The sequence below is a fragment of the Ictidomys tridecemlineatus genome, chromosome 15, assembly GCF_052094955.1.
Source record: "Ictidomys tridecemlineatus isolate mIctTri1 chromosome 15, mIctTri1.hap1, whole genome shotgun sequence".
Classification (NCBI taxonomy): domain Eukaryota; kingdom Metazoa; phylum Chordata; class Mammalia; order Rodentia; family Sciuridae; genus Ictidomys; species Ictidomys tridecemlineatus.
The window spans coordinates 36,354,850-36,382,395 of record NC_135491.1 but is presented as its reverse complement, the minus strand read 5'-3'; the positions used below and the strand labels follow the sequence as shown (position 1 = coordinate 36,382,395).

The following is a 27,546-nucleotide window of genomic DNA, read 5'->3' as shown; positions in this document are numbered from 1 at the left end:
AAGTAGGTTGATTCTGAAACAAGCACCCGGAATCCAAGGGGCGGAGTCAGTGTGTCTTCAGGCTTCCTGTCAGGGCAGAAGAGTTCACCCCAACACAGCCTATCCCCCACCACTCCTGGGGACAGGGCTGCCAGCCCTCACTTTGCCCCTTCAAGTTGTCGCCCCACCCATGATTGTGCTGTTGATACTTCCCCCTCCCTGGACCCCTTCCCCCTGTCCCTTCCTGCCGCCCTAGACACTGTGCAATAGTATGCAACTGCAATGTCCCCAAAGATCCATGTGGTAAAGGCTCGGTCCCCAGCTTTGGTGCTTTTCGGAGGCGGTGTTACCTTTAAGAGAAAGGCCCTAGTGAGACGTCTTAGGTGTGCCCTCAGTGGGGACAGTGGACCCCAGCTCTTTCTTCTTCCTCTCTTTTACTCCCTGGCCATAAAATGAGCCACTTTGCTTTGCATACTTCTGCCATGATGGGCTGCCTTGCCGCAGTCCCAAAGGAATGGGGACAATTGATCATGGATGGACACCTGCAAAACTATAAGCCAAAGTCAACCTTTTTTCTTCACAAGTTGGTTATTTGAGGTATATCCTCTGGTGACAGAAGCTGACTAATCCACCGTTCCTGGATTTCCCAGGCTTCTAGCTGACTGGTTTCTGTCAGTGAGAGGCAGCCATGGGAGACCAGAAAGCAGGAAGAGAGAGCACCCAGGAATGTCTTCCCGGCGACCTCTCTCCTTTGGCACTACAGTTCCGGCGGGGCACAGCACCTGTACAAGCACACAAAACTGGCCATGCTGCAGGTCCCCAGGTGCCTTGCCTTGCTTGATGGTTCCAGCTCTGCCTGGGTGAGTACCAACAACCCCTTTGCTAAGGTCTCTTAGGTGGCACTGTGTGGGGTTCTATTTCCTAAAGGATCCTGACTAATAAATACATCTGGTTTCCACTGCCTGAGGATTGCACCTCAGCTCCACTGGACAGAGAGATTTACTCTACAGATACCCCAGAAGAGGGGACTGGCACATACAAGTCACTCTAAACCGTAAGTCATTGACTTCTGTTCTTGGAGTTTGGCTCTTGAAGGTGGTCGCCAGTGTCCAGAAGAAGTGGGGAAGGGAATGGCTTGGAGGTGGGGGAGTCAGAAGCAGATTGTTTAATGACCCAGGATTCCAGCCTTGGCTTGGCCACTGGCTGCTTAAAACGTGTGTCTCCCAATGCTTTCGGTCCCTCAACTTCCATCTCTGGAGAACAGGGACAACACTTTCTAAGTGACTACCCTATGCATCTTACAAGGTTACTATCAGGCTTAAATGGTGTGGAGCAAGTTTAAATGTATGAAGCCAAGATGGGCACCCAGCATCTCCTCCACCAGGAAGGAGCTATTGTCCCAGATTGGCAGCAGTTCCTAGTAGATTATTATGTGACAAACTGACTCAGCTTTCAGGCTTTAAATAATAATAGTGATAATTGGCATTGCTATTTCTTATATATTTATTACTCATTAGGCAATGTTCTAATTGCTTAATAAAACACATACCAATTACTGTTTCAGTTACTATTTATTGCATGCTGGCTCTCTGTTCCACGCAGCATGGAGCACGTTCTATGATTATCTTGTTTCTTCATCATGAAGATTCTCTGAGATACAGAGACCTTCATGACCCTATTTTACACATGATGAGAGACAGAGGTTCAGAAAAGTTATACAACTTGCCCAAGGTCACGTAGCTCTTCTGGGTGGGGCTGAAATCCAGGTTTACCTTGCTCTGCTCAGTGTTCCCACCCTATCCATCCTGGTGGAGCAGGGGTCCCCAGAAGATAAGTAAAGACTCCCACCACGCGCCCCCCAGAGGACTCTGGGCAACTCTGAGATGTTTTTGTTTGTCCTCACTGAGGAGGGTGCTTCAGGGAGCCAGTGAGTTGCAGCTTGCCTTAGTTTCCATAGTTGCCATAACAAAGGACTGCAAAAGCCAAAGCAATTTGTTCTCTCCCAGTGCTGGAGGCCACTGGAATCAGGCCACTCTCCCGCTGGAGGCTCTGGGGAGAAACTCTTCCCCGACTCCTCCTAGCTCCCTGGGACTCCTGGCAATTCCTGGCATCCTGTGGCTTGTGCCTACCCGGCTTCTCCTGATCTCTCTTCACATGGCCTCCTTCCCTGTGTCTTTGTGTGTTCTCAGCTCTTTTTCTACGTCATCAGTTTTGTTTTTCTTCTTTTAATTTTATTTTCAACTGAAAGATAATTATAGATCATTAGAGTTAGAGTCAATTCTAAATCCAGAATGATTTTATCTCAATATATGGAACTAATCACAATGGCAAAGACCCTTATTCCAAATAAGATCACATTTGGGGGTTTCAGGTAGACATGAATTTGGCACGGGGACTTTTGAACCCACTACACTGGTGAACACCCTGAAATGTAGTCTCCACCACAAAGACTCACCTGCCTCCAAATACCAATACACCAAGGAACTCTGCTCAAGAGAAACACCTATTTTCTGAGAAGCAAGAAGGTGTCTCTGCTCATCAAGATGCTACAAACAGCAAGGGTCTCAGAGTGAGTGGCTTCAAATCCAGAGGCCATCCCCTCCTGTTGACCTCCCCCACCACTTCCACTGGTTTAGCCTCCAGTATCTCCATGTGGCTTCTGCCCCCTGCCCGCTCCTTTGCAGGATTTTGATTTGAACGATAGGGTCAGATCCACCCAAGTATTAAATGTCAGCCATAATTCAGAAGTGCTTATCCTCTTCTTCCTCCCCAAAGGGGAAGGTAAGATGCTTGAAAAATCAAATAAAGGAACTCAGGCTCATAAACAAGTGACTGTTTGCAAATTATAGAAACAATGCCAGCCATGTGCGGTAGATGTTCATCGATGGCTACCAGAGCCTTTTCCTTCATTCTTTCAACAAATGTTTATTGAGCGCCTACTGTGTGCTTGGCCCTGGGCCTGCAGTAGTGAGCAGCAGGGCCAAGGGTGTCCCTGCTCACTTGGAGCTTCCAATCTAGTGTCAACAATCATGGTCCTGGGTGGTGGTACCCAGAGTAAAAGTATAAGGTACCCCAGATTTCAAAGCATCAGGAAAGTGGTCTCCTGGAGCAAGAATGGATTCTTGGTCCAAACTCAACCATAAACTGAGTCCTCAAGCAAAGGCAAGAGTGGCATCAGGGAAGGGAAGGACCTGTGGAAAGTTCCAGAGAACAAAGAGAACTGAGGGAAGGTCAGTCTAGGCTCCACCTCTTTAGAAGAGAGCAAAGCAGAGGACGTCATGACTAACATCTGCTTTCTGGTTTCCTCCTGTCCTCCGGTGGCTCCTGATGGCCTCCTTGTCTAACAGAAGCTGTGGGATGCTTTCTGTTGGTGTCCATGTTGAACTTGGGGTGTGTGTCCATGGGTGCATGGAGGGGTCACCAGATCATTCCTGTTAAGGATGGACCTTCAGGACCAAGCCTTTTGACCTCATTCAGATGCAGATGGCAGCATCCAGAGTGGCCAGGCATCTTTGGTATGCAGAAGTTGCTTTGTCCCAGTCAAGAGTGAAGCAGAGACATAAAGTCCCCACAGAGCTTTAGAGTGGAGGCTTGTTCCCTGACAAAGGAGCTCTCATTTAAAAAATTTGAAACCGAGGCACATAATAAAGGGCTGGGAGCCATGGCCAGCATTACCTGTGCTTCCTATTCCCTCTGGATCAGAGAGGAATAAAGGGCTTACCAGCCTGGGCTCTAAGACAAATGTGGTCTGGGTTCAAATTCTGTCCCCGCCATTGACTAGTTGTGTGACACGTCACCACTCTGAGGCTCACTGCTTGTCGTCACAGTGCTGCCCTCTAGGGGTGTGTGTCCATGGGTGCATTGGAGGGGTCACCAGATCATTCCTGTAAGAGCTCAGCACAGAACTTGGGCCCCCCAAAGAGCCCAGTCCTTTGGACCACATTTCTTTGTCATGCATGAATCCAAGCCCAGCCTCTTCCTTCATCCAATTTCTGGGGAAGCTCCTTGGACTGAAATGGGGGAAATTGAAAGAGAGAAAAGAAATTAGTCCTTCCATGAGGGTATTTACTTTTTATTAAAGAATTATATACAAGAAAATGTGCACAGATGACAAGGGTACATCTTGACACAGCATCCAAAATTAACACATTTGTGTAACCAACACATGGTTGAAGACAGAACATAAGCAGCTCCTAGAAACTGCAAAGAAGGCCTTACCTGTCATCACCACCCCATGGTAACCTCTACCCCGACTTTGGAAGCCTGACATTGGTATCGCCTGTTTTCTATGGATCGCAGTTGGAACCATTCAGACCATGGTCCTATGTGTATGGCTTCTTTCACTCAGTGTCATACGGATAAAAGTCATCCACCCTGCCACGGGTAATTATGGGCCAGCCATTCTTGTTCCCATACAGTATTCCATTGTGATCGTCATCCTACTGCTGATGAGCGTCTGGGGAGTTCCCAGTTTGGAGCTATTGTAATAAGCACTGCTATGAATATTCTGGTGTATGTTTTGGTAAACGTATGTGCACATTTTTATTAGGTCTACACTTAGAAGTAGACCCGCCTCATTCAAAAGCAGATGAGGGCATCCAGCATCTTTGGTGTTCAGGAGTTTCTTTGTGCCAGCCAAGAGGAAACAAGAGTCATAAAGTCCCCACAGAGCCTTTGAGCTGAAGCTTGTTCCCTGGCAAGGGAGTTCCCATTTTAAACATTAGAATCTGAGGCAGAGAGTTCAATGCCTTAGGCTAGGTCATAGCATGTTCAACTTGAGTAGATCTGACCAATAGTTTCTCAAGTGGTTATACCAATGTTCACTTTTTAAAATTACCAGTGGCATGGGACACTGTGCCTTCCTCCCTAAACAACCAATCATTTTTTCACACCCACTTATGAAGCCCATACCTGTGCCAGGTACAGACGAGCCATTGGAATGTCAATGTGGAGAGGCCATGAGATCTGAGCTGTTCCTGACCTGTGTGTGTGTGGAGGGGGCGGGGAGAGTGGAGCAGGGATGGGTGGGATGGCATTGAGCTCTTTAGACTGTGTTTCCCAGGCCCCTGGGTCAACTTGAAGCTGAGCCCAACAAGCAGAGGGAAGAAACTTGGGAACTCCCCCTCTCTGCCTCTAGCGCCTCTTGCTGGGGCAGATTTCCTTCCTAGGTTCCAGGGCCATCACTGCTCCCCTGCTCCTCCCGCCAGGGGGGCTGCATCTTCCCCCCTCTTCCGTCATGGGTGCACCCAATTCCCCACCGCACGCCATCTTCAGATGCTTTCAAATGGGCTCTCTTTTGCCATTGGACTTGGCCCTTTGCTGATCCTGGCTGGGACCTCCAGGGCCAGTGGGGAGATCTCCAGGCCAAAGGACAAATCTCGTTCATCAAGATCATCACACTGATGGTGGCAGAGGAGACTTGCTGCGGGAGGGGTTGTATTCTTTAGGTTTCCTGGGGGGCCACCAGGAGGACTGCTATGAAATAGGGACAAAAGTTCCTCCATCTGTGCACCATTGATGTGCTCAATTTCCTACTGTCTAAGGCTGCTGTCTCCAAGCATCCCTCTGGTTCTATGCCAGAAAGCCACGGGCCAGTCATCAGCCTGCTGTGCCTGCAGTGGCTATATACCTTTGTGTGAATGAGATATGTCTCCCTGGCCTGGGAGCAGTCCCAGGAGTTGACAGTGGCATCTTAGACCTCATGGTACTCCCTGGGCCTCATGCACAATAAGCAGTAATAACTCAGACATGAGCATTTAGTATGCACAGGAACTGTCCTGAGCACTCAGTGAGGTTTTTTTGCTTTGTTTTGTTTTTCTGGTGCTGGGGATTGAACCCAGAGCTTTGCACATGGGAGGCAAGCACTCTACCAGCTGAGCTGTATCCCTAGTCCACTTGATGAATTTTAATTCACTCCGCATGTGTCATTATGATCCCATTCCACCAAAGAGGAAACTAAAGCACAGGGAGGTAAAGTAACTGGTCCCCAAACAATGTTTGTTGATGACCGTAGCATCGATAGTGTAGCAGAGTGCTTAAAACACTGGCTCTGGAACTCAAAAGACAATGGTGTGTGAGACAGGAGGATCACAAGTTCAAAGCCAGCCTCAGCAACAGCAAGACACCAAGCAACTCAGTGAGACCCTGTCTCTAAATAAAATACAAAACAGGGCTGGGGGTGGGGCTCAGTGGTTGAGTGCCCCCTGAGTCCAATCCCCAGTATCAAAAAAAAAAAAAAAAAAGATAGTGATATGAGTTGGGATTGGGGGATTCTGCCTCTAGTAAGCATGTGACTTCCCTCAGTTTTCTTTATTATGAAGTGAAAATGATGATGCTCACCTGAGCAACCTCTGGAGGAAATTAGATAACGAACGAGCATTAGTGAAGTGGCAGAGCCCGTGTGTGTGTGTGTTTGTGTAGATACATGCAATGAAACACAATTTTACTATGTTTTATATTCATATATACAAGTTGTATCTATATATAATATAAAATTATACTTTATCTCAAGTATGTTATACTTGAGATAAAGTATAATTATGTTATACTTTGATTTTTAGATTATGTACTTATTTATTTATGACAATTAATAGACTGAAAATAAATTACAATCTTCAGATTTTTTTTTTTAGTTGTTGATGGACCTTTGTTTCATTTATTTATTTTTATATGTGGTGTTGAGAATCGAACCCAGTGCCTCATACATGCTAGGCAAGCACTCTACCACTGAGCCACAACCCCTGCCCACAACCTTCAGATTTAATGAACAATTACCTTGTTTTATCTGATAAAATGATATGTTATAAATTTATCTATGTTATTCTAGATAACTTTCTTCAGGTCATTAAGTTGCTCTTTTGGGGATCACATTAATAATTTCAATATTTGAGGCATCCTTTTTGTTTGTTTGTTTTGGTATCAGGGATTGAACCCAGGGGTGCTTAACCACTGAGCCAATCCACAGACACCACCACCACCACCACCACCACCACCCCGCTCTTTTTTTTATACAGGATCTCACTAAGTTTCTTATGGCCTCGCTAAGTTTCAGAGTCTGGCTTTGAACTTGCAATCCTCCTGCCTAAGCCTCCCAAGCCACTGGGATTACAGGCATAAACCACTGGGATTATAGGTGTGTGCCACTGCACCTGTCTCACATTAACATTTTTAAAAAGCAAAGGCTGATGATTTGACAGTGCTCCTCAATTGGGGCTTGTCCGTTGTTTCTGCATGATTCCATTCAGGTTTTGCATTTGGGCAGACATTTCGGGCAAGGGAAGTGTATTCTCAATGTAGCACTGTGGCATATCTGTGGTGATTTTAACTCTGATCCCTTGGTTAAAATGATTCCTGCCAGGTTGTTCTGCAGTAAAGTTACTTCTTTTCTCTATAATTTCTAAGTATCTTGTGGGAAGATACTTTGAGTCTATGTAAATATCTTGCCTGCTTCCACCCAGCAGTTTTAGCCTTCATTGGTAATTCTTGCCCAAATAATTTGTTACTATGACAGCTGCCAAATGAAGATTCTCCTGATTCCATCATTCCCTTGAAGTCTCTCAGGATTCTGCTTTGGTTGTTAATATCCACATGGACAATGGATTCTTATTTAATGAGCTGTGTGATCCCTTGCTATTGTTATTTTATCTGATGCTCCAATTACCCCAGTTTTGGCCAATGCATGCCCCCTTGGAACTGGAGCCTGTGTCCTTTTGACATGTCCCCATCATTTTTTGTGTACTTGCTTTCTTTCTGGAGAACTAGATGTTCACTATATTTTCCTTATCCACATCTAGAGTTGGCCATTTCTCCAAACAGTCCTAATTCTTTTCAGTGGAGAATTTACATCTCAACTTTAAAAATAGAGGAACAGGAAGGGGAGAGGGGAGCAGAAGAAATTTTTAAAAATGCAAATACTGCAATATGTTCTAAATGTTTACATTTAATGAGCCAATTGTGTCTACACCATTCAAATACTGTCTTTCCTGTAAATCTACATTTGAACTTCTTCTAGAATGTGGGTTTGAATGACCTCTATACTCCACAATGGACCCTATGCCATAGGTTGAACATCCCCATTCTGAGAATATGAAATCCAAACATGCTTTAAAATACAAAACTTTTTGAATGCTGACATAATGCCACAAATGGAAAATTCCACACCTGACTTCCTGTGACAGGTCACAGTCAAAACACAGATGTACCTAAAACATTGTATGAATTACTTTCAGGCTATGTGATTAGGTTGGTGTATAATGGAACATACATGAATTTTGTATGCAGATTTGGGCCATATCCCCAAGTTATCTTGATATAAATATATATATATATATATATATATATATATATATATATACAAATATTCTAAAATCTGGGAAAAAATTCCAAGTCCAAAATACATTCCAAGCATTTCAGATAAAGAATTCTTAATCTGTGGCCATGCTCAGATGGGGAGGTAGAGGCAAGTCCAGGGTTATAATACATTTCAGAGAGCTCAGCTCTGGGGTTCTCTGATCCCTGGCCTTGATTTTTGATTCCAGAGCAGCTTTTAAAAATCTGTTTTAGACTGAGACCTCACTCAGGTTTATTTGGGGAAGTTTCAGGTGAGTGTGGTGGGGAAGGTGACTCAGAAGAGCTCAGACTACCTGAGTTCAAATCCTGGCTCCGATAGGTAACTGTCAAATGGTGATGTGATGTCCCCATCATGTTTTGGAGAGGGTGGCATTATGATGTAGGTCAGGCACAAGGAGCAGTCCCTGGCAAACAAGAGTTTTATATATGATGTAGGTAGTTATCATGACTTCACCTGGAGGCCGCTTCCTTTGAAGAATCTTCCCGTTCTTAGATCATCACTTAAGCTCGCCCTTCAGGATGCCTAACCTGCAAGGATTGGTGCTCCCAGAACTGGAAGTCCTCCACTCTGGCCTGACTTCAGTTCCGAACACCTGCTTATAACTGTGCTTCAGGCACCTGAATAATCAGTCAAGGCCCTTTCTGGTGCAAGTGACAGAGTCCTACCAGGTTAAAGAGAATGAGGATCCGCTGGTTCCATGGTGCTTCCTCCACCTTCAAAAGCACGGATGAATCCAGGGACACAGTTAATGATGCCACCGGGATTCTAACTCCCTGCATCTCATCTGGACTCAGCTTTCCTCTACCTTTGTCCTGCCCTGAGGCAGGCTTTTCTTATGTGGCACCAAAATGGTCAGTAGCCATGGGCTCCTATCCCCTGATCTAAGCAACCGGAGCAAAGAGAGGCTGAGGGTCTTTCTCCATAGTTCCACCAAGGTCCTGAGGTTGATGCCTATTGGTCTGCTTGGATCACATGCACTTTCTGAGCCAAGCCCAGGCCACATGCTATGCTGGTCTGTTCCCTTTGCCCCTCCACAGCTGCTCTCCACCTTTTCCATCCTGCATCGTGCCCTGAGAGGCAGACCCAGCTAGGTGACAAAAGTAGGCTCCCTTGCCTTCTGGGTTTAGGTTGGGGTCAATAATCGGAGGCACGCAGGCAGGTGACTAGAGAGTAAGGAGACGTGAAGTCAAGGTGTGTGTTTTCCAGCTTCTTCCCTCTCAAACCTCCACTGAGGCGCTGCATGGCCTCCGGAGTTCCCAGCTCCTGCGAGGCGCCTTCTCCTGCGACACCATTCTTCCTGGGGCCCAGTCAATACTTGCCCTCGTTTCCCTCCAGGCTGGGGGACGATGGCTGCCTGCTCTTACAGGCCCAGGTTATTGAGCCAGTTTGGGTTGGTTTCCCTAATCCCTTTGTAAGGAGACCCTTTTTAACACTGGCCTTGGTGACCCAGTTGAATGTGCCACGTGCTAACCCACATGCTTTCTTCTGGGCCACAGGTAAGGTTCACTCCAACTGATCACAAAAGGAGGGATAAAGCATGCAACAAGGCTGTGAATGTCAAAGTCATCTGTGAATGTCGAAGCACCAGACCATGTTGTCAGACTGTGATGCCAGAGGCCCTAGTAGTGGTGTTGATTTCCTCCTCTTTCCTCTTGTTTTTTTTTTTTTTTTTCCTGTACCAGGGATTGAACTCAAGGGCACTCGACCACTGAGCTACATCCAGCCCTATTTTGTATTTTATTTAGAGACAGGGTCTTATTGAGTTGCATAGTGCTTCATTTTTGCTGAGGCTGGCTTTGAACTCGTGATCCTCCTGCCTCAGCCTCCTGAGCTGCTGGGATTACAGGCGTGCACCAACTCTCCTGGCTCCTCCTCCTTCCTCTGCGGTGCTCTGAGTGATGGAGAGAGGAAGGGAACTGGATCTGGGGTCCAAAGCCAACCAAATCTCCTTCTCTTCTATCACCTGCTAGCTGTGTGACATGAACAAGTCACCGGGCTTCTCTGAGTCTCTCTTATTGCCTGCCTCCCCCAGCATCACTAACAGGATGAGAGGATGGCGGTGACCCCTAGTTCTCTATTCATTGTGTTACATATAATCTCAGGACTAGGGGACAGCCTCAGGTGATCTTTCCTTCTTGCTGTGGTTACATTTGTTTCCCTTCGGCTATGGAAGATCCTCCTCCTCTGGCAGCCTCTTTCTGCAGACATAGAGGGAATCACTTGTACCCCCTCCCCACTGCCAGCATGTTATGCAGATCAAGAATAATGACCTACGTTTCTGACCTCTCTGTCCCAGCCCAACCCTCAGGAGACTGCGAGCTCCCTGGGGCCAGAGATGCCATCTGCCTGGTCCTCGGCTGCATCTCTGTGCTCCAGAGAGGAGCACAGACCAGGTGCTTAGGGGATGATGCTGAATGAGCAGTGCCAGATGGGAATCAAGAAAGACCCAGGTCATTGTTGTTGAGAAACAAAAAGAAAGAAATTTCCTGGGTGGCCGGCCTAGCCATAGGAATAATAAGATCATCTAGACTAGGGGCTTCTTGGGAGACTGAAAAGGGATCCAGCATGGAAAAACTCTGCCTGACCAAGAACACATGCTAACTTATCCCTGGGCATATATTTCTCTCTCAAGGAATTGTCCCAGGGCTGGTAGAAAACCAAAGAGAAATTGATCAGGGAAGACGACGAACGTACCTCTCAGATAAATGCGCAAGAAAGATTCTGTGAGCTTCTGTCTCTTCATCTGAAAGTTGAAGATATTTACTCCAATTCTATCTACTTCACAAAAGGTCCTCAGGGTCAAATGGAAGATTGCTGGAATTGGGAGCTTTTGGAAAATTAAAGGGGCTAAAGAAACTCAAGGGATGACTAGAACCTTTCACAAACAAAGGCCCTGGGGTGCCCAATCTCAAGACTCTGTCCCAGCTCCCTTTCCCTCTTTCTCTCATGCTTGGCTTCAATCAATGAACTTTGTGCTACTTCCCCATTTGGCTCCACGGGAACTCTCTGCAAGGCCCTGGGTTGAGATGGATTTGGAAAGGACTTCTTCATTAGGGTTGTCAGAACAAGGCTGTCTATCATCCAGGGCTTTGTGGTGGGTGGCTGATGGGGTAGCAGAGGAGGGAGCCAACTCCACCCCGCCTGCACCGTGAGTCACTCCGTCAACATGCCCTTCTGATGTCACAGCTGGTTCTACCAGATCCCCCTGGAGCTGGGGCCTGCCCTTGTCCTTGCCAAGCCAGAACTCTGGCCCTCCACCCTCCTCCCAAGTCAAAAACAGGAGTCGAACACCAGGCCACAGAACCAGGGCTCCCAAACCCGGCTCTAGTCAAAGGTCTGTCAGAGACACTGAAACAACAGCAACCATCACTGGATCACTAGAGTAGAAAGAGAACACTTTCCCACCCTGTCTCCCATCCCAAACCCAGAGGAAACCACCCCTAAGAGTTTGGTGTGCAAGATTCCAGATTTGGTCTAATGTATGTTTGGTATTTTTTAAAATTAAATTTTTTTTAATATTTATTTTTTAGGTGTAGATGGACACAACACAATGCCTTTATTTTTATGTGGTGCTGAGGATCGAACCCGGATCCCGCCTGTGCTAGGCGAGCGCTCTACCGCTGAGCCACAATCCCAGCCCCTAAAATTAAAATTTAATTTTAACAAGTAATAGAGAGGGGTTGGGGTGTAGCTCAGTGTAGAGCACTTGCCTAGCATGAATGAAGCCCTGAGTTTGATCCCCAGCAATACCTCAAAAAATAGAGAGAGAAATTTATCTTCTTTGAGAAAAGGAAAAAAAAAAAAACTGAAACAGTAAAACCTGCCTTGAACTTTACCTCCATCAGAATCCACTCTCATCGTGGCCTGTTGGTGTGACTGTATCTCTTCCCACCTTTCTCTATTTTTGTTTGTACTTACATCTATATCCACAGGAAATACACAGCTCTATTTTTGTGTGCTTTGTTGTTGTTGGTGTTGTTTGGTTGGTTGGTGGTTGGTTGGTTGGGTATTTTTAATTTGTTAGGTTTGGTTTTGGCACTAGGGATTGAACTCAGGGGCACTTTACCCCTAAGCTATAACCCCAGTTCTTTTTATTTTTTGAGACAGGATCTTGCTAAGTTGCTATGGCTGGACTTGAACTCACAATCTTCCTGCCTCAGCTTCCCAAGACACTGGGATTAAGGCAGGCACCACCAACAAACACTGACATTGCATCCATTTTTGCTAGTCCTAGTCATCCTGAATCTTGACAATCCCCCCATGTTGGACAACCCAAAGATCTCTCTGTAGGCACAACATGGTATTCTATTAAAGGAACATGTCACAACTTACTTATCCTTCTCCTATTAATGGAAATCTAGGTTGTTTCCAATTTTTTCTTTTGTCTTTTGTTAAATACTTTTTCAACTCTGATCCAATCCATGCATGTTCACAGTAGTAAGTCAAGTAATATTACAAGGTTTATAGACAAAATCAGTGATGTCCCCCAGGACCCCCATCCATACACACATACTTTCCATTACTACAGACTGTTCCTCTAAGAAAATGATTTGCTACTCTTTCAGCTGTTTCTTCTAGTATTTTCTAGTATATTTCTGAATAAGGTGCAATTTCTTGATGTATCAACTCCAATTGATGGATCAACCCCAGACGTGATGGACAGCTTTTCTATTGTGACAGAAGTAGTCTAATGCTTCCCACTCACCATCCCACCCTCTGCCTCACCTCTTTCTGCCCTTCCCATAGAGTCACACAACAATTTTCTGGCCAACTCAATATTCCCTGTTTACATTATTGTGACCACAGACGTCTTTCTTCCTGCCAACCAGTGGTTCTCAACTTTGCACACAGAGCTTTTAATAATCCCCGAGCCTTGGCAGCATCCCACATTCCTTAAGTCAGGCTATCTGGGTGTGGGGCCCAGACAACAGGACTTTTTTGACACTTCTCAACTGATTCCAGTGTTTAGCCACAAGTAAGAGCCACTGTTGCTAAGCCAAGTATGAGTACATTATTTTCCTTGTTTAGTGTTTCTCCCTTGGAAATTTTTAGTCTTTTTTTCCCCCATCTGCTTTCTCTGTCACGAATTCTTCCCAATAGAAATGTAAAACCCCTCTGAATGTCTGCATTGCCAACCACAACAGGTATAGGTTCTGTCCCCAGCCAGGACCTCCCTGAGTGCCCCAGCACCCCACTCCACTACAGAAAGTTCCCTCTCCCTGCGTAGCCCACCACGCAGCTCTTAGGCATCTTTGGAGCTGTGTTCCCTGTTTCCCCGACCCCTGTCTCTCCCTCCAAGTCTTCCCTTTGTTCTTTGATGCACATCCTCAGGGAAGATAGGAGTATATATTCTGAGACCTCAGATGCCCCAAAATGTTTTTATCCTACCTTCAAGCTTGATGGAATTTAGAATTCTAGACTTTTCCTCAGCATTTTTGAAGCCATTATGTTCTGGCTCCTAGTATGACTGGAGAAGTCCAATGCCATTCTTATTCCTGGTCTTTTGTGTAAGTTCCGTCTTGTTTTTATGTAGTTTTTAGACTGTTCTCTTAAACTCCTGTGGCTTGAAATTTTGTGACAATGTGCTCTGGTGTCACAAATCTTTTTGATTTTTTTTTTTTTTTTTTGTACAGGGGATTGAACCCGGGAGTACAACATGGTATTACAACTGAGCCACATCCTTAGCCCTTTTTATTTTTTATTTTGAGACAGGTTCTCATTAATTTGCTTAGGGCCTCACTAAGTTGCTGAGGCTGGCTTCAGAACTTCCTGTCTCAGCCTCCCAAGCCACTGGGATTATAGGCATGTGCCACCATTCCTGGCTCATTTTGCATTTAATGGTCCCTTTGAATCTGAAAAGTCATGTTCTAATTTTTTTTATTTTTATGTAAATTATTCTTAGAACAGATTCATGTACTCCATTTTCTTTTTCTTAAATTCCTTTTAGTTGTATGTTAGACTTCTAAGATTTTTCTTCTTCCCTGTATTTCTCTCTCCAACTCTCTTGACTTTCATTCTAATTTTTCAAAGGATTTCTTTCTTTTTTGGGGAGGGGGCATCAGGGATTGAATTCAGGGGCACTCACCCATTGAGCCACATCCCCAGCCCTGTTTTTTTATTTTATTTAGAGACAGGGTCTCACTGAGTTGCTTAGTGCCTCATTTTTGCTGAGGCTGGGTTCGAACTTGCAATCCTCCTGCCCTAGCCTCCCAATCCACTGAAATTATAGGTCTATACCACCAAGCCCCACTCAAAGGATTTCTTTAAAATTTTCCTCTTCTACTTCCAATTGAATGTTTTATTTCTGCTCTCACTTTTCATTGACAAGAGCTCCTTCTTGTTTCCTAATGGCTTCCTGTAGCAGATACCGTTGGCATCCTATCTACACACCTTGGCCTTCACCCTGTGTGCTGCCCAAGGCTGTTTGCTGTAAATATCTATGACTATGCCCAAGGACTGTTTTCCTCCAGGTAGCATCCTTGGCCTGAGTGCAGGATAAGTTGCAAGAAACAATGGCCAATTCCCTTGGAAGCAGTTAGTGGATCCTTGCCCACCATTGATACCTCCAAGGCATGTTCTTGCCACCATCTCCCAGAGTCCTCCAGCAAGATCAAGCTCCAGTTGTTCACAGTGATAAATGGCTCAATAATACACCTTTTATTGGTTTCCTTCCCTTCCTTATCTCACATCCCCAAGCCTCAACCAGTGTTTTCCTGGACTATGTGCCAAAAATTACTAGTGGTGGAATCGTCGTCTCAGATTTCACTTCTGAGGAAACCCAAACCAAGATACCTTCCTTCACCTTTCAAAAATAGAAACTTATTCATGTCTTATGGATGCAGCATCTCGTTTTCCAAGATATTGATTAAGGTGAAATCTAATATTTATACATTTGTTGATTGATTGATTGATTGATTGATTGCAGTTTCCCAGGGTCCTGCGCAGGCTAGGCAAGCACTCTACCACTGAGCTATTCCCCCAGGGCTAACAGGTTTTTTTTAGCTCATTCTTGCAGCTACATGGAGACTTAGTGTGGCCCATAATAACTACAGGTTAGTTTTCTGTTTTTTTTTTTTTTCCCAGTCAGGATTCTGCAACTGTGACTAGATATGTGCCTGACTAGCAGAATCTTTGGAACCAAGTGTCAGGAGGGTGTCAGGGTTTATATGGACTATTGCATATTATCTCTTGCTTTTAGTATAGCATTTCTCCCTGCCCTTTGACATATCTGGTGTCTTTAGATCTGGACTCTCCTTGGTTCCATTTTTCTATAGAACAAACCTTTGCTGCAGTCCAGAAGCAGTAGTTAGTGGCCTGCAATTTGATAGGGGCCCCAGGAGGTTACTTCAGTTATAATTGCTATACAAAAAAAAAAAAAAAACAAAACAAAAACACCCTAACTAATGAAAAGAGCAACACTAGAGAATCATGGCTTCTGTGTCAAGAGTCCCCTCTGTTTCTCCTTTGCTAGTAAAGCAATAAGCCTTCTTTTACCTTTTTCTCAAAACCTTGTCCTCAGTATTGGATTGGCATTGGGAACAAAGACGAACTTTCAGTAAAAAGTTGGTACCCCAGCCAGGCGTGGTGGCACATGCCTGTAATCCCAGTGGTTTAGGAAGCTGAGGCAGGAGGACCACGAGTTCAAAGCCAGCCTCAGCAAAAGTGAGGGACTAACAACTCAGTGAGACCTTGTCTCTAAAAAAAAAATACAAAATAGGGCTGGGGATGTGGCTCCGTGGTTGAGCACTCCTGAGTTCAATCCCCAGTACCTGCCCCCACACAAAAAAATTTTTGGTACCCCAGGTGGGACCCCACTCCAGCTTTCTTGGGCAGGCCTGGCTCTCCAAGAAACCCTAGGTCCATGCTGAAGATTCAAGGTGCTGGTGAAGTGGTTGTGAGCCAGCTGCAGGAGAATTAGCAGTTAGGTGAGTTTGACTTGAGTCTGACCCAAGGAGCTATTCCTGTGAGTAAAGGGAGGGGATGGAGGGACCATCCAGCTGCTGCCAAAGCTCCTTTTGCTCTGGGGAGCTCCCACTTTTCCTCCCTGGACCACACAGGTTACTCTGTCATGGTCCACTTTGAGAAAAAGGAAACTAAACTCAGGAAAGTCGCAACACCCTTGGTCATCTGTTAAGTCCCCGGAGTGCACGCAGAGACCCTTGATTCTACACATTCAGTTTCTCTTTGTGGGAACATCTGGTCCCTCTTTGTGGGAACATCTGGTCCCTCTTTGTGGGGACATCTTTGGTGCCACTGGTGTAGGAGTCATGATTAAGCGAGACTGGAGAACCTAGGGATATTTACTCTCTTCTGGTCTGTTCTAGGTTGTCGTCTGCTTGTTGGGTTTGGGAATTCCCTACGGTTGTCTGTGTGTTTGTTTTGATGGTTTCTGTTACTGCCCATTTTAAGACATAGCCAATACTGCATTGATCCCATAGGTAGTCTCTTGAGAAAGATCTTGGCTGGCCGATCTGTTGGTCATGGTTTTGGGGCTCCTCTCTGGTTATGTCTCTCTCTGTTTCTTGTTTGTACAATCTTGCAGTTGGAGTTAGTCTGTCAATGGTAAAGTAAGTTGAAGTAAGAGCCACCTACAGGCGTAAGCCTGTCGAAGATACTGTTTTACTGTAATGATCTGTCTTTAGAATAGCTCTCTGGATTATTGTACAATCTTACAGTTGTAGTTGGTGTATCAAAGGTAAAGTAAATGGGAGAAATTTGTACACACAGGTATGTTGTAAAGTTCCCATCTGTTCGCCCTGGTTTTGGTGATCCTCTCTGTCTGTGTTTTTTTGTATGTTACTGACCCTTTACGACATGGGCCATGCTGCCTTGATCTTCCTGCTAGTCTCTAGAGCAGAGATAGCTTGGCTGAATGGGCCACCTATTGGTATAAACCTGTCTAAGAGAAAGACAGTTTACTGTAACAGAGTCTAGACTTTGAGTGGTTTTTCTGGATTATTATACAATCTTGATGTTGATGTTGGTCTGTTGGGAGTAAAGTATATGAAAGAGATTTCTGAATGTACAGGCATTTCCACAGTTGCATCATAAGGGACCTGAACAGTTAGGAACTAAGTTAAAGGTGCCAAAAGGCACTGCCTCGTGTGCATAAGGATAGCAGGACACTAGCTCCAAACTGGCAGGGGAAATCCCCCAAAGCTGCCTGGGCTTTAGAAAAATGGCCACAGAGCACCTCTTCCCTCTCCTGCCTCCCAGCCCCTTTTGCCCACGAGGTGTGTGTGTGTGTGTGTGTATGTGTGTGTGTGTGTGTGTGTGTGTTACTGACCACAAGGATGTGACAGTAGGTTCCAACACTGTTAGTGTATGACCTGGGGACAGGAATAGTCCTCCATTTTAAGATCTGACAGAACACCCCACTTGGCCAGGGGATACCCACTACTGGGGCAAAGCAATTCTTGCTATGACAGAATCCCGTCAAACTAAATGCTTGGGGAGACTGGCAGAATAAACAACTGCACCCGGGGGGAAAAAAGACAGAAACTGGGGCCAACCTTTGTTTTGTAGGCAGCCTCTGCAAAGGGATCTTCAAGGAAGCCTAAAGAAAAGGATGTAAGGGCCTCCCCATTGTGCATCAATGTGCATCGTACAAGAAGAAGGTCCAAAAGGAGTCTCTGGGTACAATTGACATTGGAGAACCCACGTAAAGTTGATGGCATTGTGATAATGATAAGGGAGACAGATCAGGCTCAAAAATATCCTGTGCTCCAACCCCTTGAATGCAACTTGGGAAAAGAAAGATTGAGCCACAGTTTTTTTTATAGGCTAAATTGTCTACCCCTCTCCTGGGAAGAAATTTGTTGTGTAAATTAAATGGACAGATAATATCGATAAGGAGTGTTTCAAAAATATGAACTTAAGAAAGGGTTCCAAACTAAAAAAGATAAAAGAAAGTTATAGGTATGGAAATATATATTAGTATAGAAAATTAGAAGTCAAAAAACATTTTTTTGGAGGAGAAAGTATATTATCAAAGTAATATTGGACGAGAAAGTAATATTATCAAATAATATTCTTGTGCTAAAGTCCAAGATGAAAGAGGACAAAATTAAGGATGTAAACAAGTTGTGAATGTCTAAGTAAGTCACAGAAGATTTGCAGAAGATAAATCTCAAAAAGTTGTGTTTGTGATTAAATTGGCTATAATTAGCACAAAGTTATTTGAACTTTAATGTGCTGATATGAAATAATCTTAAACATTGATCTGCTTTTATCTGTCTAGATAATTTTCTTTTATCTGTTAGGTTTTATTACTTAGGAAAACAACATCTTAAGGGAATTAGGGTTTGTATCTGTTTTAAACTCTTTTAAATGATTGCCTTCTTAGACAAACAACTATTACTTTAGGTTATAACAATAGAGTTGATACTCTAAATATATGCGACTAGATGTAAGTATACATCTGAGAACTATATCTATCTGAGTCTTGTCTAATTGTTATGTAGAAGTTTATAAAATGAAAGTTGATAGGATTACTGGCAAGGTAACCAATAAGTGCCTTTATACATTGTGTCTTACATAGAAGAGCCACACTGTCATTTGAAGCCCTGTCTTATGTCTGTTTGCTTTGACTAAGTCAATTTCTGATCACTGTTTCCTAAATGTATAAGAGACTTAAGGCTACTCTTTGATTTTTTGTTAACCCATGTAGACCTATGATTATTGTTATTATACATTCTGGAGTCTACATTGTACTTTGAGAGTTAAACTTGGTTAAATGTAAAGCTTAGGTGAGCCCCTTACCAAGTTGGTGTTCTCCAAACTCAAATGACAGGTAGCAATAGGTAATCTGTATAGAAGTAACAAAGTTAATTGGTATTTATTCATGTCATTTGAGGTTTTAGATTTGGATAAAGTAACCTGTGTCAATAAGTTACATATACAATTTTGTATTACTCTTCACACTGGGATAGAAATTTAAATGCTTTTTTAGAAGGTAATAAGGAGAGCCTGATCTATTTAAAGGTGGCTTTGCATTTTGCCACTTTTTCCACAAAAAGAAAGTTAAAAGCTCTCTTACCTTTGTTTGATGCATGTTTTGGGTGTAATGTTATATTGTGTTATTTGTCAAGAGCCCTCACTTACCTGAGATAAGGCCCTGCCTCTCACCTTACTCCATGTTAGAATGGCTCCAAAATAGGCTAGACCTGAGCTCATTTAAAGTTGTGTTCAAAAGATTGATTTTTGTTGTAAAGATTACTGTGATCTCAAAAAATAAGGGATATAATATTTAAGTAAATGTTTAAGATTATAAAAATCATTTTTCTTGGTTCATAGCTATTATACAAATTGATTTTTTTTTGCTCTGTTAATTTCATTTTATATTTTCTCTGTAAAGTTTATAACTGTTGCCTGTTAGTGTTTTGCAGAGATACTGCTTCTAATAAAACAACTTGAGTTAATTTGACAAAATAAGCCGTCACCTGTAGGATAGACAGTATATAATGCTGACTTCCAGTACTAATACTAACCCCAATTAAATGAAACGGGTAACTGTAAAAATTAGAGATATTTAAGTAACATGTAAAAATTAGAGATATCGAAGTTATAACCTGTTACACCCACTTTAAGACTGGTGAAACTGGCCTGCTGGATGTTTAAAACCAAAAACTTGGAAACCAAAGTCAAACAAGTAAAAGAGCCAAGGAAAAAGCAGACAACATTTTGGCCTTTGCCCTCTAAGGGACCCCTGCAACTCTAATGAGTCACCCAATCTACCAATTAGGGAGATAAAGAAGACTCTAGAGAATGGGCACATTCTGCAAAGAGGAGGATCACTGGAGACGGAATTGTCCTGGATCCTTCCAAGAGAAGCCACTATGACCCATCTTGACAGATGCATCACTGAGAGAGGAAAGTTAAAGGATCCAAGAGGCTTCACACATGTCCCCAAGAGTGATCTCTGAGGAATCTCAGCTGACTCTTAAGAGTAGATAGGGGACTGGGGTAGGGCTCAGCAGTAGAGCACTCACCTAGCACATTTGAGGCCCTGGGTTTGATCCTCAGCACCACATTAAAAAAAAACAACAAATAGATAAAATAAAGGTATAAAAATGTGTATCTTTTTTTAAAAAAAAAAAAAAGAGTAGATAGGAACAAATCAGTTGTGACCAACTTGGTCTTAAGCACCCGGCAGGAGAGTATAGCCTAAACACAATTCTACATGGACACTTAAAAGGAAAAGCAATGATTTTTTTTAATGTAACTTAAAATACACTTTGGCTAACCCTACCAAAAGTAAGTAAATCTGGAGTTTATAAAGGAAGAGTTCTTGTGTGGGAGTGCCTAATAATAATGATCACAAAGGACTCTATAATTACTAGTTTGTCCTGAGTTAACTTGAGCCTGATCTCATTGACGTACAAATCTTCCTAATTTTCTCTATCAATATATTTGATCTGTTTTTCACTGGTATGATTATGAGTTACTGTCTTCATCATTTTCAGAGACTGGCTGAAATACTAATTGCTTTTGAGCTAATTGTTTACAAAAAAAAGTAATGCTTCGCTGTCTTGTTTATTGGTGTCTTAGCATGATCCCTGCCCTATGTATGCCTTGTCCAGTCACCTGCCTTCTGCCCCTGTGGGCCTCTGGACTGCTCTGATACTTAGCTGTCCACATCCCACCAGACAGGGAACAAGGACTTTGGTTACTTTTCCAAATTTTCCCCTTTTTAAGCAGGAAGCAGCTTGGAGATGTTGTTGCCCATTTTTCCATAGAAATGGAACATAGAAATTGAGAGTGGGGAAATACGGCGTGGTCTACTTTATGCTTTGAATATAGCCCTTGCTGCTCTACAACTGCAACTCATTTTTTTAAATGGACACGTTTCTTTCTCTTCCTCTCTCTGTTCCTCCCTAATCTCTCCCCCTTCCTAATCTCAGGGGAAATAGGATTACCTTTCTTCCCCATTTTAGGTAGGTTTAAAGGAACAAAGTAATCCAGACTTTGGGGATGGTACCAGAGGATCTCAGAAATGACCATCCCCCAGATTAACAAGTGAATTGCAACTCCAACAGAGAACACACAGAAGGTAGCCTTTGAATCACCTCTTGAAAAGCCCCCTGTTCCTCCTGATGGGCAGAATCACATCTTTTGGGACAGGAGTCCCCTGTATTTCTTTTTTACTAACAAAGCAATATACCTTTTTTTTCCCCTCCTTTTCAAAAAACAACAAAAACCAAGTTTCTCTCATGACTTCTGTTGTGGAAGAATTGAAGAAGGACTCTTGCAACTGGACAGTAACTAGCAGGAATATCTCTCTCTCTCTCTCTCTCTCTCTCTCTCTCTCTCTCTCTCTCTCTCTCTCTCTCTCGGCTTCTTCATGTGATTTCTCTGTGTAGGCTGTTTTGAACTTCCTCACAGCATGGTGTTGAACAGCCTTGGACATTATGTGGCATCACTTCCACCACATTCTCTAGCTACAAGTGAACCATTTGAGTTGAACCTACCTCAGTTCAAGGATAAGGGACGCAGACACCATCTTTCAATTGGATGATGGTCACAGTGACATTGTAGAATAACATGTGAAATAAGAGAAATGGTAGCCACCATATTGAGTAAACACCACCCCTACAGTAGGACTCCTAGCCATACTTCTGTTTGCAGCCCTAGCCTCCTCTAGCACACCATTTGAGCTCTATTCCTGGCATTTTTGGAGTTATAAGCCATGAATCTTCTGCTTCTTGGAAGGTCCCTATGTATAGGTATGCAGGCTGGACAGTACACCATGAAAATGTGTCTTGGGAATTCCATTTGTCTTGTAAACATCCACACCTTCCCAGCAGATGTCAGCAAACAGAGGGAACTGGATGCCGCAGTATGCCAGCTTCCCACCCGGGGAAGTCATGCACCTAGAGGAAGGGAAGTCATGCCCTCTTCACTCAAAAGACCACAGGGAGCTGGCTGCTCCTTGGCATCTCTGAGGCATTTTTAGCCTTGCTCTTTCTCTTCCAAAAATCTGTTAAGATCCCTCATCTGCTATTGTCTCTTTTCTGATTCTTTTTGGTTCCTTTGTGGGTTTTTATGGTTTTGGTTTGTTTACTTGAATTTGGGCTGGACTTTGGGACAAGACAGATGATTTTCCTCAATCTATTTATCATTTTAACAGAAAATGCCATGTTTTCCATGTTTACTGATGTGATTGCTGAGGTGATGTCCCCTTATGCCGCTGAGCAAATGTTAATATTCCTCTGCGTACTTTTACTTTTGCAAAAATGGATCATGTCATGCTTATTAAAGAGCAATTTGTTGTTTGCACCTAACGTATTCTTAGACACCTCTCAGTGTCAGTATAGACAGATCTCCTCTATTCATTCTTGTAGCTGTGTAATGTGCCAGAGTAGAAGCAGGAATTCTATTCCAGAGGAGAGAATATTCTTTAAAAATTACTGCTTTATCACTCCTTAAGCCCCAGGAGAAGGGGTTACATAAGATTGGGGAACAGGCGTGGTGTGGGAGGATGGGGTGATACATAGTTCCCAGCCTATCCTTGACCCTATCTTTATACACAACAGTAATCATGGTATGACCTCCTCATATTCTGTTTTTTTACTATAAACCAGGAGTTCCCAACTTTGGCACTGTTGACATTGGGGGAAATTAATTTTAATTGTAATTGTAATTTAATTTAATTTAATAGTGAGGACATTCAAACCACTGTACACACACACACACACACACACACACACACACACACGTTAGATATTCATTCCCATTTTCTGACATACAGATCCTAAAATTGTGGAATCTCTGGAGTGTTAATAGGGACAGGATGGGAACTAAAGATGCTAGTGAACTGATTGGCCAGTGATTTAATCAGCTCTGCCTACCTAAGGAAGGTTCCATAAAGCCCTGAAAGGACTGAGTTCTGAGAGCTCTGGATGGTTGAACACAGGGAGGTCCCCGGATAGTGGTACACCCAGAGGGGTGTGAAAACCCCCTGCCCCTTTACCCTCTTACACTTTGGTCCTTTGCATCTCTTGCTTCTGGCTGTTATCTGTATCCTTTGTTACATCCTTTATAATAAATAGGTAAATGTAAGTAAAGTGCTTCCCTGAGTTCCCAGAGCTGCTCTAGCAAATTGGTCAGCCCCAAGGAGAGGTTGTGGGAACCTTGATCTACGTAGCCGGTGGGTCAGAAGCACAGGCTGCATCCTGTGCTGTGACTGGCATCTGAAGAGGGGACAGTCTTATGGGACTGAGCTCTAACCTGTGGGAGCTGATGTTTTTCTCCAGGTTGATAGCAATAAGTGAAGCCAGCTGGTAGAGAAATTTCTGGAGAATTGCTTCGTGTGTGGGAACAAAACCCCACCATTCTAGTGTCAGAAGTTTTGAGTGAGAGTGGAGAATAAGAAAATGCACTTTTTTTAAAAAAAATTATTTTTTAGTTGTAGGTGGACACAATATCTTTTTTTTTTTTTTAATGTGGTGCTGAGGATGGAACCCAGTGCCTCACTCATGCTAGGTGAGCGCTCTATCCCTGAGCCACAACCCCAGCCCAGCACTTTGGTTTTTTTGTTTTGTTTTGTTGTCTTCTATTTCCTCTGTATGTGTGCATCAAATGTTAAGCAAAACCCTTTCTCATGTGGCAGCACTGCAATATCTCCCCCTTGCTTTAAGCACCCAGAGTCCTTACTGATCGGTTATTGTGCACCCAACTTGTGTGTGTTTGTGGGGTCTTCTTTAGGACTCAAGTGCTGATACCTATCTGGTTAAGGCTAACACCTTTTAACATTATTATTTTTTTTAAATACAGCAAATGACTCCTATTTCCTGCCAAGAACACTTAAAACCTAACTCTGTATGCACCCAAGGGATAGGCAACTTGTTAATAGGGGAGCCATCGGGATGGTAAAAAAAGGGATTAGGTGGTCCTTCAGGAAGCACAGACCCAAACCAGTTTCCTAGGTTGGGGACAGGACTGATGAACATCTCACAGGACAATAAAATTATAACCTGTTCCAGGTTGTCTCTGTTACGAGACAAAACCATTTGTATCACTACTGAACAAATTCTACAAGCTAGTGCATAACTTGACAGAATCTGGGACCTGTCAAGTTCAAGTCAAAAATCCCTCGAAAATGAAACAGCCCAGCAGTCCATTAGATGATGCTGCAGCAAGCACTGTCGGGACATGTGGTCTTCTTTTTGCCTTGTTTCCAAGTGTGGGATTCTTTCCCTTGGTACCCCACGTGAATTTTGCACAGTATTTCCCTAAGGGAAAGTGGACAAGGTTTCTGTGATCCTTTGTCACCTCTCACTTTCCTCCCCTCTACCCACACTCTAGGAAGATAAGACCAGTTCACAAGGACCAGGGTAATTCCATTTAATGACTGTACCTGAACAGGTTTCCTCTTCCATATGCCCTAACTTTCCTCTCTCCCTCCCTCCCTCCCTTCCTTCTTCCTAACTTATCTGCTTTCATTTAAAAAAATATATAACTGTTTCAGGTTTGTGGGTATAACTCAGTGGCAGAGTGTTTGCTAAGCATGCATGAGGCCCTGGGATTGATCCCCAGTGCTGCAAATAACAATGATAGTCATATTAGAAATAATAACAATGATTAATAAATAATTATTTTAGCCAGGTACAGTAGTGCATGACTGAAATCCTAGGTGCTCAAGAAGCTAAAGCAGGAGGATCACAAGTTCAAAGCCATCCTAGTCAATTTAGTGAGACCTGTTTCAAAATAAAAACCAAAAAGGACTGGGAATGTTGATTAGTATTGGAACACCTCTGGGTTTGATTCCCAGTACTGAAAAAGTAAATAAATAAAATACATATATATTCTATTTTATTTTCTCTATATTCTGTTTTATTCAGATACAATTCATATACCATATATCCACTAAAAGTTTGCAGTTAAGTGGGTTTTATTATATTCTCAGAGTTGTGCAATCAGTTTTATAGCACTGTTACCACCCTAAAAAGAAACCTTATCCTCAGCCAGGGGTGGTGGCCCACCCCTATAATCCCAGTGGCTAAGGAGTATGAGGCAGGAGGATTGAGAGTTCAAAGCCAGCCTCTGAAAAAGTGAGGCTTGTTAAGCAACTCAGTGAGACACTATCTCTAAATCAAATACAAAATAGGGCTGGGGGGTGGGGGTATGTGGCTGTGGCTGTGGCTCAGCAGTAGCGCACTTGCCTGGCATGTGTGAGACACTGGGTTTGATTCTCAGCACCATGTATAAATAAATAAAAATAAAATTTATCAACAACTAAAAAAATTTTTTTAAAAAAAATATGTAGGGCTGGGGGTGTGACTCAGTGGTTGAGTGCCCCAGAGTTCAATTCCTGGTACTGAAAAAAAAAAAGAAAGAAAGAAACCTACCATATCCTCATTAGCAACCACTCCCCATTTCCTCCCATCCCTTAGCACCAGAAATCTACATTCTGTCTCTATGGAGTTACCTTTTCTGCATATTTCTATAAATGGAATCATACCATATGTGGGTCTTTTGTGTTTGGTTTCTTTCATTTAGCGTAGTGTTTTCAAGTTTCATCCATGTTGAAACACATATCAGTAGTTCATTCTGTGTGTGTGTGTGTGTGTGTGTGTGTGTGTGTGTGTGTTGCTGGGGATTGAACTCAGGCCCTTGTGCATGCGAGGGAAGCACTCCACCAACTGAGCTATATCTCCAGCCCCTAGTTCATTCCTATTTTAGGCCAAATAATATTCCAGTGGAGAGAAACTACATTTGACTTATCCTTTAATCCTGTCATAAACATATACACTGTTTCCACCTGTTGTGTATAATGGAAGATGCTGCCATAAATATTTGTTACAGTTTTTTTTTGGGGGGGGGCATATGTTAATTTTTTGTGGTTGTAGAGCCACAGGAAGGGGTTTTCTAGGCCATGAACTCTGTGTTTGACCTTTCAGGAGCTGTCAATCTGCTTTCCAAAGGGACTGTGCCATTTTACAATGCCACCAGTTATGTGTGTTCAAATTCTGTACATCCTTATCAACACTTGTCATTGTTGGTCTTTTTGACTAGCAGACATGAAGTGACACCTCATGGTAATTTTATGACCTTATTTCTCAAAACAGTCTTGCATAGATCCCACTTTTGTGCAAGATTTTGAGCACCCAGAGCCATGGCCATAAGTCCATTAGTGTGTGGAGTCACTACCTCAAGTCACTACATCAGAGATGGGAGCTCACGAAGGGGAAGGAGTTACACTAGGTCCTGCTCTTGATCTTCCTGCCACAGAGGGATCCAGTTCTCATGGGAAATAGAGAACTAAATATCCAGGATTGTTGTTCAAGGCAGGGAGGGAGAAATGCGGCCTGGCCCTGGGCTGGGCCCCTTCCAGGAGGGCCCAGACATCTCTAAGGTGTCATTTGAGGGCTGCCCAGAACAAAATGACCTCCTTAACCACCCTGCCATAGGGTGAGAGATTCCACCACATTCACTGAAGTAAGTAAATACCTGGTGGCCTTTTTAAAAATGTGAATGCTACTGGGAGGAGTAGACATTGGCAAGTCAATACTTTATTGTTAATTAGCTTATCAGATGCCAACCCACACCCTGCCTGACCCAACTCAGAGGAAGTGGGAGTTTTGACTCATTGGGAAGGGTGGGGGAGGGAAAGGAAGGAGCCCGAGTTGAAAGGGGGTAAAAGTTCCAGGACCCAGAAAATGGATGGGGGCAAGGGAATAGGGAAGGTTTTCACCTTCATTCACCAAGGGGCAGACAGCGGTAGTGACTGTAGTTTATTATAGGCCACACATGGTGCTGGGGGCTTTGCGAACATGCTAGGCTTTGCATTCCTACTGTCTTTATTTGTTTGCTTATTTTTACAAACACTTACAAAGCACACTGCGCCACCACCTGTTTCTTACACTTTGAGGACCACGTCCTGTTGGCTAGCCCTAAAAACTGATGCATGGAGGTGAGCATTTCTCACCCCCTCCCCAAACACTCTTCTCCTTAACCCGGTTTACTGAAGGTTTCCGGCTCTCACATTGGCAGTCAGAGCAATCCTGAGTTCAGAATTCTACAAACCAAAGTCCTCACCATGGTCTATGAAGTGCTGCCTCCATTATCCCTTCTTACCTGGCCTCTGTCCTCTGCCTGCTGGTTGGCCGCAGGACTCCTGCTGTTCCTCTCCACTCCAGTGTGGGGCCCTGGCAATGATGGCCGTGATCTGCCTAGAATACTCTGGTCCCAGAGTCTGCATGGTAGATGCTCTCACT

General features: G+C 43.7%; 1 long non-coding RNA gene across 1 annotated transcript; it reads right to left on the bottom strand.

Moving 5' to 3' along the window:
• Positions 1–1,531: 1,531 nt before the first annotated feature.
• Positions 1,532–27,546, bottom strand: LOC144371066 (uncharacterized). The gene is made up of 2 exons (XR_013431225.1): positions 27,407–27,546; positions 1,532–2,220 (listed from the first exon to the last, which is right to left on the bottom strand). It is a non-coding gene; the product is annotated as an uncharacterized LOC144371066 (long non-coding RNA).